The sequence below is a fragment of the Neopsephotus bourkii genome, unplaced genomic scaffold, assembly GCF_033783945.1.
Source record: "Neopsephotus bourkii isolate Nb327-2 ecotype Australia unplaced genomic scaffold, CSIRO-AGI_Nbou_v1 NB_1655, whole genome shotgun sequence".
Classification (NCBI taxonomy): domain Eukaryota; kingdom Metazoa; phylum Chordata; class Aves; order Psittaciformes; family Psittacidae; genus Neopsephotus; species Neopsephotus bourkii.
The window spans coordinates 6,202,241-6,219,335 of NW_026902129.1; the positions used below are offsets into that span (position 1 = coordinate 6,202,241).

The window sequence follows — 17,095 nt, forward strand, 5'->3', positions numbered from 1 at the left end:
ATTTCGCAGCAAGCCACAAAATGCTCAGTGGAAATCCCTGTTCATTGGAAGTCTGGTTTTGCTAAAATTTAAACTACTGGATTTCCTCCTTTACACTGGATGCTGACACCAACAGTCCGGGGGCAATCCATAGGCTGAGATCTATTGATGAAAAGTTTGGGCTGTAAAAACATTAATGATGGAGCAAAGGTATTGAAGTGCATTCTGTGGGCAGGAAGGGCTGCAGTTAAGCAGACTGACCATTTGCAGAGATTAGTGCAGGGAAAAATAAATTATTGGCAAAATGCTCCAGTCAGTTGGAACATTTCACTGGAAGGCAGATTACTGCTACTACTTTATTAACTTTGAAAACTAAAATAAGTCTGCCCTGAGGATGCTGGCTGAGGAGATCAGAATGGTGCTGCTGAAACTGACCCACTGCTGCTTCAAGAAGAATCTAATAAAGTTAATGCTGGAGGTGGTATTTCAGAAGCGGTTGTAAAGGTAACTGTCAGAATGCCCAGGAAAGCAAAAACTCCAGGGACTGCACCAGAAAGCAGGAATATGAAAATGTGAAGCTGGCGGTGAAAAGAGGAGAAAATAGGAGTTTAATTAACAGCATAATTGGGTTTTTAAATCAGTTCAGCCCTTCATTAAAAGGTCGTTTGAAACTCGTAGTGAAAGAAATGTGTCTTTAAATATTCTAGCATATACTGAAGCTGTAAGCAGAATAACCACAAGGTGACTAGAAAGGGAATGGCTTGAGAATATATCACAGAATCATGACATTTTGAGTCAGCTTTTCAGCTATTCTAAGCTGCTGTAACTCCGTTGACTTCTCTAGAAGTGTATTCATTTCCATAAGCTGCAACTGGCAATGGAGGTAGGGTTGTTGAGGGAGGATAGAGACATTTTTCTGTAAAACTGGTGAGATTGCATCTGGAATGCTGAGTCCAGTTGTGAATCTGCCTGTATGAGGCATGGACGTATTGGAGTGGATCCACCAGAGGGCCACAAAGATGACGGAGGAGTTAGTATCTGATACATGAACAGGGACTATTTAGCTTGGAGAAGAATAAAGGGGAATGTCAGCAATATGCTTAAGTGTGTAAATATCTGACAGGAGGGCGTAAGGAGAATGAAGCTTGATTCTTAATCAGTGGTGTCCAGTGAAAGGACAAGAGACAATGGGTACAAGCTGAAATATATAGAATTCCATTTAAGTGTAAGAAGCACATTTTTTACTGTGGCAGTGATCAAACACTGAAATGGTTGCTCAGGGAGACCGGAGATTCCATTCTTGGAGACACTGAAAACCCGGGATAAGATCCAGAGCCACCTTCTCTAATTGACTCTGCCTTGAGCAGCAGCATTGGTCTGGATGATCTCCAGAGGCTGCTTCCAGACTCAACCATGTTGGGATTCTTTTATCTGAGGAAACTGATAAGTAGTGGGGGGCAGGTGTGAAGAAGCTCTTTTATTCTGTCTTTTCATGATGAAGGTTTATACTCTAGGCTTGGTAAGGACTTTGAAACCCGATTTTCTGGAAGACTGATATGCAAGGGTGTGAAGGAAGTGTCTGGGGTTTTTTTCTTTGTCTGCTTCTGATACACTTTTGGAAGGTCAGCTTTTCTAGAACTACAAATAGCTTTAGAAGTGTTTAACAAGCATGTGGGAAGAAATAAAAAGTCATTTCAATTGCAGATTGGAAGTTCTTGGAGCAACTACTGTGCTTTTTTCAGCTCTTTCAGCCTACATTGTGCTCTTACAGTGCTGCCAAAATTAAAGAAGAAACATGAAGAAAAAAAGACTGAAGTAGCTGCTAGACTGAGTAACCTCATGTAGGAAATGTAGGGTATGCTAAATGGCTTGGAGAAGATAGCGCAGGCAAAACAGGGCATACACTGAGTAGGAGGCAAGATAGGTTGTTGGCTCTTCTAGTCACAGAAAAAAATCACACAAGTCATTGGAAGATGTTCCTATTCCTTCATGGGTAGTTGTACGGAGGTCTAAAACATTCAAGTTTGACCCCATGCTTCCTGGAAAGTAAAGTTCCTGTTAATTTTTGAGGCACATAGGACTGGGATTTTGTTAATGTGTGACTTGGAAAGAGGATCCCTGGTTTAATCTTCAAGTCTAACATTCTGTCTCATCAAAGATGATGCCACCTGTTCTGTAGCACTCACTGTAACAGGATATACCCCTAAGCAAAAATACAAGAAAAGGAGTCTCTGCTGTTCAGCCCAGTGAGGCACGTAGCCCATCTAAGAATTTCCTTCTTTCACTCTGGGTGCACATGTTTTTGTAATGGATTTGTTTCCACAACATTTATTTAAGGTGTTGTGGGGAAGCCTTGCAGCCCTCTTGCTGTACAGCAAAGAAAGCAGACTCAGCATCCTGTGAGTAAGTTATGATGCGCTGGTTGTATCTCTTTGGTAACTGGGGTCCTAACTCAACGGAGAAATCTATCTGTAGCAAAGGCTGTGTAAACTGTCCTAGTGATCTGACCTTGGTTGGCTGCCAGACATCTACCTGTCTGCTCTCTCACTCTCCCTCTCACCGGGACAGGGAGATGAAGTAAGATAAAAGAGAGCATGAGCTGAGATAAATGCAGGGACATCACTTAACAGTTACCATCATAGGCAAAACAGGCTTGATTTTGGGCAAAACTAATTTATTGACAATTAAAATAGAGTTGGATGGAAAGGAACAAAGACAAAAAATGAAAACATCATCCCCATGTCCCTCATTTCCAAGCATTCCTGACTCCTCTACCTCCTCCGACTCCTGAATGCCACAGGGGGTGGTTAATGGGAGTTTGAGTCAGTCTGTAACAGTTCCTCTCTGCTAATCCTTCCTCTTCACACTTTTCCCATGCTCCAGTGTGGGTCCTCTGCATGGACTCCAGTCCTTCAGGATAAACCTGCTCCACTATAGGTTTTCTGTCAGGAAGTAATCCATCTGCTCCAGTGTGAAGTCCCACATTAGCTACAGTGTGGATATCTGCTCCACTGTGTTTTCCTCTACGGGTTTCAGCAAGGTTCATGACTAGGTGCGATTGCTGTTTTGGAAAGAGTCAGTATTTATTTCCTATTTGAAGTACTGAATTTGGAACTGTAAAAATGCTCTCTGAACAGACAAAAAGCGGTATATGATACAGGTGGGTTAAACCATGAGTTGCAGTGTTGAGAAGTAGGGAAACTTCTTTCCTGGAGAAAAAGATTTCACCACCACTGTAGAAAGTTTCCTGTTGGAGCAGAAATATGTAGCAGAATGTCTCTGTGTCAAATCAACACCACACTTCCAATATTCAAGTGCAGTAAGTCAGTAATCTTCCTAGCAGAATTCCATGCCCTTCAGTATAGTCCTTCCAAGGCTGAATTTGACCTGAAATACCTTTATTATTATATTTCTAATTATTGCTGCCTATTTATTAACTTAGTATATTGCAGACCTCCAGCCTGCAGAAGTTCCAACTCGGAAATAAGCAGCACAAAAGCCTGGCTGAATGTTAACTTGGTTTTATTGCTGAAGTTGAACTGCATTATCTGGTTTGCTACAAATAGGACAACAATTATTTCTAACCCTGTGGGGTGTGTTGATTGGCAAGGGATAAATATCTCATAGAAACAATTTCTTTGGAGCACTTACAACAGCCAAAACCCAATGATTAATTGATTAGTGTCTGTTCTGGAGATAAGAAGTCCATAATTTATTTACAGTTTTAGTCTCACATGCTCATTAGAGGGTGGAACATGAAAGTTGGTGCGTTGCTTACATTGTTTTACTGCAAAAAGAGGGTGTTGCTGTAGTTTAAATAACCAAACAGTGATGACTGTCTTTCCACATCCATTTATCAGAAGAAAACAGTGCAGATAGCAAATGCATTCTGCTGCTTCTCACAAAAAAAACCATAAAAATAAAGCAAGAAAAAGGTAAAGAAAAAAACAAATACAGTGATGAAGGAAACTATAGAGGAGGGAATGAGTCTGGATTTCTAATGAAAACCCTGGCTTTTCTGAGGGAGAATGCTTATATCCGTTACTTCCCTCTCGGGATTCCTTTAATGTCTGATTCTTAGATTATCACACCCTTCCTTTTCACCTGTATAATAAGAAACCCACCATCTGCTGTGTTCTAAGTTCCAAATCTGAATTGGGTTTCTGAAGATCTCAGATACGATGGCAGTGATGCTATATTGGTCGATTAACTAACAAACTGCTTAGAAGTTATGCAAAGGCTAAGCAGCACACAACTATAAGCACACTGTGAATTTCATGCTGCCTATCCAAATCCATTCTCCTTTGTTGAATGTGATGGGAAGACTTTAAAGATGCATCTTTGTATAGCTAAAAAGGCATTGTCAATAATAGCAGCTGGTTTTGCAGTATTCTTTTTTCTTAACATTGTTCCCTTTCTGGGAAACTTCTTGCAAATCTGTGACTGTGACACTGCTAGAGATGAATGGCTGTGAATAGTGAGTACCTTATGGGAATGTTTATGTGTGAATATGTTGATTACATAAAAGGACACTGTAAGAAAAACAAGCAACAAGGTAAGGCCAATCTCAGCAAACACTTCTGTGACAAGACTGTAGTAGGATGAAAACCAGCCTTGAAATCTGGGCAAAAAATACAATTTCATTCTCTCTGTGGGGACAGGGAGCAGTTTGTTGCAGTATCAATTTACTTTTCCTGCTGTGTTGGCTACTAAAGTTAATTGTCTTTAAGTTGCATTCAGGTGCTGCTAAACTTATATTGTTGTGCATAAACAGTAGAGTGTTTGTTTCATGCAGAATTAGACCCTTCTGTTTTAAATGAAGGATGTTTCTTTGAGGCTGATACCCATTTCTTGAGCTGTCACAAAATCCTGGTTTTATTTCAGGATATGCTCCTTGCATGACTTGACCTTTATGATCTTCACAGGATCAGATGGTGTCACTGCCTTGACTACTGCTTCCCAGCTCTGAGGACATGTATTTTTTAGGGCAGTGTAGAAGGAAGAACTGGTGTGTGCATTTTTGCATGTTATGTTTTCCATGGTACAGATGCCTAAGGGACTTAAAAAATCTGGTTTGCAATGAATACAAGGATGACTGTAGTAATGTTTTTTAATTGCAAGCAGCTATTCTTTTAAAGCTGAACTGAAAATAGCAATCTTTTTTCTTTTTTTTTTAATATCCAGGAGTTGATTTTTCATTGATAAGGTGAATAATTACAGTGTTATAAAATGATGGCATTAACAGGAGTGCTTGATATTTGTGACTTTTCAAGAAGGGATAGAACCTGTCCTAAGGAATTGCATCAGAAAATAGCCAGATCTTATGAAGAAGAGATATTAAAGGCATAGTGTGCTGCATAAACTGTCACAGTTCCTTTTGACAGCTCAGCACAAGAGGATGCATGAGAAGCAGCAATGTGTGGAATAACAGGCTTTGCTCATTGTTTCAAGCATAAACAATGGGCCAGCATAATTTCCATGTCCAATATATATGGGCAAACTTTCAGAGGGTTTATTTTTTATCCAATGAAATTAGGAATCAGCAGTTTTATGCATCAAATTTCATGCTGGCTAAACCAATTCAAGTGAGAAGTAAAATCAAAATTGGCTATCTTTCTTTCCTTTTATGGCTTTTTATCTGCTTGGTAGTTCAGTGTCTCTGTTCTGGTTCCTTCACCTCCTCTCTTTCCTTGAATATTAAAAGCAAAATATATAAAAATTTAATTACATTCTCCAGTCTTCTTATTGTCATTCACTCAATGAAGAAATACAAACCCCAACATCTGATCATAAACACGGGCTGCTTGCATTAGTTCATTAGATCAAGGAAAAGAGCATAATAGTACCTGACCAGCATTGGATAATACACACATAAAGCTAACATAGCCTTTTCTTTTGTTTCCATTAAACATGAATTTTTAATAAGAAACTTACTAAAATTAAGTCTATTCAGGAACAAGCAGTAAACCCACCAGTATTCATTTGATAAGCTTAGGGTAGTGCACTCAACTGTAATGAACTGAGTATTCTGTATAATTTCATCCTTCTATTCTTGTACTCAGAGAATACTGAGAATGTTGTAACACGAGCAGAGTAAAATAGAAACAGAACTCTCTGGAAAAGGCAGTTAGTAAATACTGTGCTCAAATGTTCTTCTTAAGTCTGCTGTCTTTTCTACCTCCTCGTAATTTCTCTCTAAAATGTGTATACATTTTCAGGTGAATGTTTTGAAGTTGACACTAAATCAGTGTTTCTTGGAGAGTGGAAATGCTTTTTATCCCTTATAATAGAGAAAATCGTCCCAAGTGTGCAATAAATTTCCATTACGGTGCAGCATCAATGAGATTTGGATCATCTAGAGAAATCTGTCACTAAAGCAAATAGCTAACTAGCAGAAGTGCTGTGTAGCTCTTGACTGTAAATGATTATGAGATTGTAAATGGATTTGCAACATTGGTTTTGCATAATGTCATGAAATACAGTGTAATGTGTTCCTTTTTTCTTTCCATGTTCTATAACAGAAGTTAAATATCACACTGACAGTGCCATTGTCTTATGGGTTAGAGAGATTAATATGTGTGCTTCCATTATGTAAATAATAAAAAGATAGGAACATGTTTAGGCCAATTAAAAATGTTACTTTGATACATCCTAAAAAGTTGCATTCATGAAATAGATTTTGCAGGACTTTGTGTTTCATCAATAGGCACTACCAGAAATTAAATGTCTTCCTCACAGAGCACTTAAACATTATGTTTTATTTTCCTCCTTTACAGACTACACCAGATCCTATCAGTGTTAGACTGACAGTTTCATCAATATCCGTCACAAACTCTATGTACATGTGTTTCCTTAACAGTTGTTTACTAATGGGGCTTGATGCTTTTCTTGGCCTAATTGATTGTGTGTATCTGAACTGACTGGATTTTCTGGTTCAGAAAATGTAGTCTGAAAAATCTTCCTGTAATACTTCTTAACTGAGATGCTACAATATCAGCCTCTAGTGGGACATTGTTGGCATTTCTGGTCAATGGCAGTGGTAGATGAAAATGTTAAAAACGCCATGAAATTGGGTTGGTGTTTCGCCACTCCTGCGGCCAGTCTTTTCCAAAGAGGATTCTGTTCCTCTAATACTCTGTGAAATACTAGAATTGTTTGTTACTATTTTGGGAAAATCGCTACATTTCTGTGGTGTAAGATTGAATTTAGCTCTGGGTGAATTGAGCTCTGGATTGCTCTATTGAAGTAATGACAGTGTTACTGTTGACCTCAGTGGGGAGGACCATGAGCTCAGAAGTTTTGTCAGTAGTGTTCTTTGCCTTCTGTGTAACAGCACGATACACAATTCAGCACTGTGCTAAGAAGTCACATATGACCAAATCACAGAAGGGTTGAGATTGGAAGGGACCCCTTGAGGTCATCTGGTCCAACCCACCTAAAGCAAGCTGCCAAAACCATGCTCAAGGGTTTTCTGAAGTTCTAGAATTGTATTAGCAGGTGCTAAGGTGTAAGATGTAAGTGACCTGTGGTGAGGCCAGGAAGGTACAATGACTTGAACCTTTACTACTTGTATTGCCTATCTGTCAAAAGCATGTTTATTTTTCTTTTTCCTGTCTTCTCTCTTCTGATTCCTAAGCATGAATGTGAAGACTGGAGGGAAGTGCAGGAGTCTGTGTCACTGAATGTTGCCTTATGTAATATTTTGTTTTACTTTTAAAAATACCTCAATTTTAGTTACTGCATGATCAGATCACGTATATTTATGAGTTTTGTATATATTCAATACTGTGCTGAGTTTCATTTGAACTGTGTTGTATGATAATTACAAATACTGCTCTATCTTTCATTTACTGCCTCATGAACATGATGAGTCATGACATGGTAGTAAAGTAAGTGGATGTCCTTATTACTGTGTAGTGATATGCCTGAGCTATGCTTTGAGCTAGTAAGCATGGGGTACTGCCCTTTCATAGAGTCACAGAATGGTTTAGGTTGGAAGGGACCTTAGAGATCATGTAGTTCCAACCCCTCCTATGGGCAGGGACACCTTCCACTAGAAGGTTAGAATATATTGAGTAAGGTGTCTATGCTGGGTTGCACCCTGGACAAGTTTCCTTCTCTCTTAGCCCACAGAGAAGACAGAGATGTTCCAGTGGGAGCCCTGAAGGCTCTGCTTGCTAAGTATGGAAAATGTGCACTTGAAACACATACACTCTGTGCTTTCCTGAGTCTGCATGAATTCTTTAACTGCATAAAGACTACATCTTCTTGTAGAACAACTATACTTTGGAAGGTAACCATCCACCGCAAGTGCAAAACTTGATTCCCACAGAGAAGAAAGGACTCTGGTTTTGCACTTACCTAAACAGAAGAGTGCAAGGGGCCAAGCTGTCAGGACCAAACCATTTCTTCATGCGTACATTTAGAATATACAGAAATAAGACTTGATGGAAATTTTTGTGTTCTTGCATTACCTTTGTTTTTTTAACAAGCAGCCATGACTTGGAGTGGAAGAGACAAGAGACTATTAGAGTCTAAGGTTGTAGGAATTGCTTTAATGTCACACAGTGTGTCATAAAATCAAATATTGGATTCCCTTCTAAGTTTATTCTTTCCTTCCTATCTTCTGTTCCAATCTATGGCCATGTTAGACATGCTGAAGCATGCTAAACCCATTCATAATGTTACAGTGTTGCTAGCACCTCACATGAGAAGAGGGTAAGTGAAAACAAAGATACCAGTATCTTAAGCCTCCTTACTTCTGCATATGTGTGACTGCTCCCTAGGTGATTTCACAGCAAAGTAAAACATGTTAATGCTGAAACTTCATGCTTTAAACTAATGATATTTTAAACTAATTTGGCATATTTTACACAAACTCAGCAGTAGAAGCCTCTACACTGTCAACTACAGTGGTATAAAAGTCTTCTCACAAGCACTGCCTGTCTCCAGCTTCCAAGTGAAACCAGATCATTAAAAGGTTTGCCAGTTCTCTGTATGTACAAGAAACAAGACTGCATGCTTAGTCATGCAGGTGAGTCTCCACCCTTTCCACTGTGCTGTTTTATCCCTGTCAGGCATCAACTTTTCCCCACTACAGATGATTGATGTGTGCATGCAGAATGTGTGGAAATGATAGTACAGAGTCTGTTTGTGTGTGCCTGCGTTCCTGTAACTATATGTAGAAGAGGCAACAAGTTATTAAAAAAGAAAAAGAGAAAAGTCAGTACTGTGAGGAGCAAAGGAGGCAGCGTAGTTCCCAAGGCAACTAATCTTTTCTCTTTTTATTAAACCCTGGAGCTCATGTAGGCAAAGAACAATCCTTGCATCTCTACAAATATATTCCTGCTATTTTTGAAGAACAGTCTCTCCCATTGGCTAACATTTTTGTCCAAGACAGAGTTTGTCTATTTGAAGTGGGTGAGGTTTGATGTTTCCAGTGATGAAGGATTATGGACTTCATGACTGGTATGCTTTCTTTAATGCATTTTATTTTATTTCTTTAAATTTTACTCATTTTAGCAGTGCCTCCCAGAAGGCAGGAGGGGCTTTAACAAAGTAATATCAGAATGCAAAATCTGATCTACTCATTCAAGTATTTTAGTCTAGTCTTTTTTTAATATAAGCCAGATAAGTGCTACTGCAAAATCCCACGTGTAGAATAGTGCTAATGTTAATAAATTGTATTACTCAGATACAGTCTAGCCTTATTCATTCTGTCACCTTAAGGTAGCAAGCATTATGATTGCTATCATGAATAGGTAGTTCTATTGATATTCAAAACCTCAGCCTCATTTCTTGAGCTGCTTTTATTCCATGCAAAGTGTGTGTGTGTGTGTTTAAGTCGCAGTGGAGGAGAAAGTACTCTTCCTTTCTGAGGGCTAACCCACATTCTACCTGCATAAACAGAACCTTAATTTCCCGTCTGCAATGTGTGTTACGTGAAGATGAGAAGAACACGAATCTATTGATCTTCTTCAAGTTACCTTAGTTGTTCCTGTTGAGTGCTTTCTTTTGGGAACTGACTTGTAAATGTAGAGGGCACATAGGCTAACTGAGCTGGTAGCAAGGACAGTTTGGAGCAACCATCTCATGATGGCTGAAAGTAACTAGGCTGAAACCAGATTTAAGATGATGTGGACATCTTGTCTTAGTGAGTCATTTGGGGGTTTTTGAGGTTCTCGCCTACATCTTTCCAGCCTTCTGGGGGACAGATGGACTTCGATGTGAACTTGTAAGAACATTTAAGTGGGATTTTGGTCACTATCTGTTGTTTGCAAGGACCCTTAGTTTACTTGGTGCCTTCTTGCTAGGTTTTGGCCTAAGACATTTTAGTGGAGAAGACTGATCCACGGGGAAGTGAGTGAATTGTCACAGGATCAGATTATGGACAGGTTATAGAAGGAAACCCAGCTGTCTTAGCTTTCTGGTCCTGGTCCACGATCATTACACAACATAGTTTTCATCAGTGTATACTATACTTTGGATTTTAAGGAGATGTATCTTTTTGAGGAATAACAGGAAGGGAGTAAGGGCATACACACTGTGGTGTATTCCACTCAGTGCTTCCATCAGCTGCTGACTTTCCTGGAAAATATTAAATTTGACTACAGTAATATAGATCCACCAAGTCAGCAATATGCTAGTGACAGTCCACTAACAATATGTATACTTGTGGCTGCCTTAGTCCAATGCAGTGAGCAAAGCAAGCAGTAAAACCACAAGACTTTCTTTGCTAAGAACCACCTGGCTTAGAAAAATGCCCATCAACCCATTATGGACCTCAAAGCCTATTACTAGGAGTCTCAGATGTTGCTTTAGTGCACCATCCCCATCAAAATTAGGAACACTGCTTGGCATCAGTTGGTGGCTTTCTATATGAACCTTTCTCACACTGCCAAACAGAAGCATTATTCAGTAATGGGCTAGATAGTTTATAGCTGTTCTTGCAGTACCAGTATAGAGTAATAACATGGAGACAGCACTATCCCATTGTTAAAACAAAGGTTTTGGACAGTGGGATCAGGATTGAGAGACCAGGAGCTGTGTAATCCCATTAATTGTCTTCATTTGTTATGTTGTGGTTTAACCCCAGCTGGCAACTAAGTACCATGCAAGTGCTTGCTCATTCCCTCTCCCCTGCCACCCCTGGTGGGATGGGGAGAAGAATCTGGAAAGGGTAAAACCTGTAGGTCAAGATAAGAACAGTTTAATAATTTAAGTAAATTTAAATGTCATAATAACAACACCAGCAGCAGCAACAGCGATGATGATGATGGTAGTAATAATGATAATAACAATAGTAATAATAAGGGAAACAGGGAGGAATAAAACCCAATAAACACAAATTAGGCACAATACAATTGCTCACCAGCCGCTGACTGCTGCCCAGCCCATTCCCAATCCGTGGCTTCTGGCCAGCTCCCCCCAGTTCCTGTACTGGGCATGACGTGCTGTGGTATGGAGTACCCCTTTGGCTAGTTTGGGGCAGGGGTCCTGTCTCTGCTCTTTCTTGGCTTCTTGTGCCCCTCCTCACTGGCAGAGCATGAGACTAAAAAGTCTTAGAGTAAGCATTACTTAGCAACAACTAAATCATCAGTGTGTCATCACCGTTATTTTCTTAGTAAAGCCAAACCACATCACTGTACCAGCTTCTAAGAAGAAATTTAACTGTATCTCAAGTGAAACCAGGACATGGTAATGTAAAATACTAACAGCAATCAAGGGAGTGATCTATGTAGGAAGAGCAACGTTACTGCTTACTGTTCAGGACAAATTTGTGCTATTAAGTTTTGTATTAGTACTTGACAATAACCTTTCGTGTACCCAGCGATTTCGTGGTGGTGTTACATCTAGAATTAACCAGAACACACAGAAGATTGAGAAGTTAGACATTTATCAGGGCCTACACCGTGTATCCTTGAAATAGAGTTCATCAACTATGTGGCCTTTGAGTCAGCCTGTGAATGCAAACATGTATTCAAAGTCAACTTGCCTCTTTCGGTTAGGCTTTTAAAACACTGCTGTTACTTTTCCTGTTCTATCATTTCACCCTGTGTCTTATACTAGAAATACTCTTCCTGAAGGAAGTATCCAAAAGCATGGACTGTTCAGGATCTTTGTTATGTTAGATGTCTTTCATATCCAGAATAATAGATCATGTTCTCTTCAGTTTACAATAAAAGCATTTCAGTCCCAAATAATAATAAATGAAGCTTAGACTGTGCTTACAGCAGCAGAATAAATTAGGGGCAGTAGAGAGCTTGGTGTATTTCGATGTTTCCAGTATTAGACCCGAACTCAGGCAAGCTAATTCTTTTCTAGTCTTAACACTGGGAAATGTGTACCAAGCAAATGCTGTTATTACAGACCTGCCCTTACCCAGACATCTAGTTTGGTGCACCCTAAATACTTGTGATGATTTTGAGGTGAATCAGTATGGAATATTCTCTCAGGTTGGCAGAAAATGCAGAAATTAAGTGTAAAAAAAATAAAGAGAAGAGTGAAAAAACCTCCAAGACATTACCTGGAAAAGAAATGCAGAACCACTGAACAAATATATTAGGGAATATGCTTCTAACCACCTAAGAGGCATGGATCAGAGCAGAGGTCCCTAAAATATTTCAGTATCTGTCCTCCACGTTTTGGCTTTGGGGTTTTTTTCTTCCTAGAGCCGAAACCATGTCAACCTCGGTAATTCTGTTACAGTAGTAAAACTATCGCTTCTTAATACCATAGTGCCATAGAATTATGGAGTGCTTTGGGATGGAAGGGACCTTAAAGCTCATGCAGTTCCAACCCCTGCCATGGGCAGGAACACCTCACGTTAGACCAGGTTGATCCAAACCACATCCAACCTGGCCAGGGATGGAGCCTTTACAGCCTGTGCTAGTACCTCACCACCCTCACAGTAAAGAACTTCTGGTAACAGTAGAACACCAACAAAACTCAGAAATTTGTATCATGGAAGGGACTTTTAAAGAATTTCCAGAGTAGACTTTACAAATGTATTAACTGGCATTTAACTAACATTCCTGTGGTAGGAAATGCTAATGCTAGGTCTTGTCTCAGCGTCAGCCATTAACTGCTGAAGTCAGGCACTGCATCTGGTGTCCTGGGCCCCGGGAGGATGAGGTTATCCACACATACCTCCGGAGCCTGTTGGCAGGGCTCTGTGCCTGCTGGACTTCCAGGACAGCCAGGTGGTCTCATAATTGATCTGGTGTGGATAGCATCCTGGCACATTTGCAGGTCACTCATTTCAGTTCCAACCTAAACCAATGTAGAACAGGATTTCTCATAATCCAAAATAAACTGATACATCTCCTAACAGGGTGCAGCTGTAATCTTGTTTATCTTTTTTCCATTGCTTCTTAGTAGAGTAACAACTTACCATTACTACTCTTTGGGTCCTCATAATAGTAATTCATTGTACAGCTATAAAAGCTACCTTTATAAATGTCACTTAAGTGGGACAGCAACCCTGAGGGACTGACTGCTGGAGACAATGGTGAGTTGGAGTAATTTCAGCATTGAGAAAGAGCTGATCCATTGCCACAGGGAGACAATCTTTTAGTGCTGCTGTTGCTTTCTAAATGCTATGACCTGGCTCAAAGCCTGATTGCAAAGGCTTCAGGATTTTGGCAGGCATGATGTTTTGCTGTAGCTTGCTTGGCATTACTTTCTCAGTGGCTTTACCTGTCAATGAGAGATGGACCGGAAGTCAATTACATTCCCACTCTTTCCAAGAAGGCATTTCAGAAAAATGGAGCCTGAAACCGTACTGTTCCTGACCTGCAGTTTGTGAAAGCACTTTGGGTTTTCATGTGTCCTTCTTTGTTTGTTTGTTTTGCAGCTCACTGTAGCAATTTCATGAGAACAGCAGTCTTTAGGGATTTTTTTGGCCCAGTCTCCCACACTTCAGAGGTTTGGATAGCTCAGATAAACATGTGAATTTCTGAGGCCAAAACCTCCTACACTCACATACTTAAAAATCAGCTGAAGTGCAATGCTGCACTGACAGGAGGCATTCTCTTTAAATGCCACCAAGATTAGTGGCAGTGCCACACACAAGTGAAGTGGGAAGGGAAGCAACTGAGTAGGCTCCTTGAGTTGTGTAGGGCTGTAGGAAGAGTTACAGCTACGTAAATGTACCGTTAATGTTTAATAAAAATATCTTCCCCACCTCATTACTGTTAATTTCTTAAAATGAAACTAATCATAGTTCTGCATTCATGGGTCATCTTTGCCTGGCAAAATGCCTCCTTTTTTTCCTACTCACTCTATTTATGAAGCAGATGACTGACACAATCTGTGTGGAGGAAAATAGAGCATTCAGGAAAAACTCCTTCTCCCCTCACTCTTAAGAATAGAAAATTCCATTAAACTTGTTTTGATTTGAACATGAATTCTTTGTCAGTTCTAAAGACTTTAGTGTTCTTTGATATTTCCTTAGGAAAATGACAACTGAATTTAGGTGTAAAATGTATAACCCTCTTACTGCACAAAGGCGGAATCTTACAAAAGGGGATGGCAGCTCAGTAGTGACAGCCTTTATTCTGGCACTATATAGGTCAGTGGATTATGTTTGACAATAGATGTCTGAAGAGAGTGCACAGTATCTCAGTGTTTTTGTGGTTTTTAAGCAGAAAGACTCAAAATGTGCATGCATAAGGGTGGAGGTAGTTACCCAGCCCTGTGACTGCAACAAACACACAATCATGCTATCATTATGTTGAAAGTCGCCAGAGGAGGCCTCTAATTCAATCTCCAGCTCAAAACAGGGCCAACACTAACCTGAGACCACGTTACTCAGGGCTTTATCCACTTAAGTCTTCAGAACTTCTAAGGTTGGAGACTGCATAAGCTCTCCAGGTAGCCTGTTCCACTGCTCGACTGTCCTCACAGGGATGAAGTTTCATCAAACTAAGCCACTCTTGTTTCAATTTATAGCTGTTGTGTCTCATCTCCTACCAGCAGCAGAGTTGCTCCATAGCCATCCACTCTCCAGTCTGTACAGCTGCAGGGTTAGTCCACTAGAAGTTGCCAGAAATGTCATTTATTCTTGTTGACTTCCCTGCAGTTCCTGTTGGCCCATTTCTCCAGCCTCTCTTGCCCTCTCTGAATTTCTACCTTGCCTCTGAACATACACCTCAGTTTGGAATGCTCTACAAACTTGATGAGAGGGCCTTCCATCTCCTCCAGGTAATTGATAAAGATATTAATCTACTTTATGCCCCTGTGGTACTCTGCTTTTAACCAGCAGCCAAAGGGAGTGCAAACTATTTACCATTTTGAACCAGTTTTTACTTGTTTGGTAGTCCAGTCATAGTGTTCTAACACTATGTTTTAAGACACTAAGGTCTTATGGATGCTGTGAGAGACTTGTATGGAAAGGTACAGCTCACTTCACATGCACTAATCTAGTCATTTCATCATCGAAGGCAATCAGGTTGCTATTGCCTCACTGATCCTTGGTAAATGTATGCTGGTTATTTATTTCCAGTTACCTTTTTGTTTCTTTATCTGTTCAGAAATGTGCATCAGGAGGACTTGCTCTATGATTTTTTGGGCACTGAAGTAAGGCAAAGCAGCCTGTAGCTCCCTGAGTCATTCTTCTCTTGCCTTTTTTGAGAATGAGTGCCACGTCTATTTTTCTTCAGCCATTGTGGGACTTCCCTGATTAAATGACCCTTCCAGGACGAGAGGGTGTCACAGTGACATTGGTCAGCTTTGTTAGCACCCCCAGATACATCTCATCAAGTGCAATGGACTTACATAGGTTAAGATTTCTCGAGCAGTCACTGACTTGATACTGTTCCACTTCTGGCAGTCTCTTCCCTGAATCTTACCTCTAGGCAGAATGACCTGGGAGAGAATTTGTTGGTGAAGACTGAGACAACAAAGGCATTGAGTACCTCAGTTTTAACTGTGCAGTTTGTTATACAAGTAAACATTGCAACAAAGAGCAATGAAGGGTGAAACCACAGCTAAAAGTCTGACTAGATCTTCATGGTAAAGTGTGTCCATACAAGAGAATAATAACGTTGTTGTCTAAAGCTTTCATGTTTCTGGAAATAAGGAACTATAATGGGTAACATTTTTAAAGCTTAAAACACATAAGCCAAAAGTAGGATTTTCTGTCCACCTTTTTTCTATGGGATGAAAGATCCTCTTACTGTTACGTTTCCAAGGCAGCCTTTTCCAAAAAGGCATGTTCTCCCTATGAGAAGTGTAAGCTCAGCCAAAGACAAAACATGTTGCTGAGTACGTTGTCTTCACATATCTGACCTATTATCTGCATTATTCATCTACATGTGTATGCACATTTACATATATAAATGTACACACATGCATAGGTATGCACATGCAATTTTTTATATACTTGTATATAAAGGTGTGTCTTCAGTACATAATCAGAAGCACGAGGTAGGTAAAGCTTGAGCATGCTTTGAGTCAAGAATGAGTCGTGGTGGGGTGAGCACAGCACAATTAGGGTTTTTCATGTTATAACTTAGTATGACAGTCAGTGCTCTGAGCTTGTATCTCAGTCTTGAATTCCAGTCCAAGCTCATCTGATAAACATAATAATAACAGATAGGTAGCGGTTGAGGGGGCTTAGCATGCCTAAATATTCTCTTAAGACCACCCATTGAACCTGGAATATAAATACAGTCAATGGTCTGTGTTCTTCTGTAGCTCTGAGGGTCTAAAAAGAGTAGAACAAAGGGGCAATGGAGAAGAAACAAAATGTGCCAGGTAAGTTAAAGTCCACAAAATGTTTCTGCTGTAAGAGGGGTAAAGGGGAATTTAAGATACTGGAGATTCTTTCTCATGTGACTATTCATTTGTCCCCCTTTATTTGCTGGCCCATCCCTCTGGGCCTCCACAGTGTCCTAATGAAAATTTGTGAAACATTTCCAAAGTTTTTAATGAGGAATATTTTTCCTTCTACATCTCAAAATGGTTGTGTGAAAGATACGGACTTGCTAAGCTATGCAATCTCCTGTGTATTACTGCATCTGTATAATATAATGGGATTGCATCAAAAGTCTGACACAGTGGCAGTCAAGTGCACCTGTTGTAGGTATACTACCCCTGTGAGAGAGGTTCTGAC

General features: G+C 40.0%; 1 long non-coding RNA gene across 3 annotated transcripts in view; it reads left to right on the forward strand.

Moving 5' to 3' along the window:
• Window positions 1–15,913, forward strand: part of LOC133223888 (uncharacterized) — a 35,522-nt gene extending 19,609 nt beyond the window's left edge. The window contains exon 3 of one of the 3 annotated variants that reach the window (XR_009728725.1): window positions 15,513–15,913. This is a non-coding gene — a long non-coding RNA (uncharacterized LOC133223888). Of the gene's footprint in view, window positions 1–6,197; window positions 6,512–6,755; window positions 7,062–15,512 lie in introns of those variants that run through there. The other 2 variants (XR_009728724.1, XR_009728723.1) reach the window with 2 other exon arrangements.
• Window positions 15,914–17,095: the final 1,182 nt, after the last annotated feature.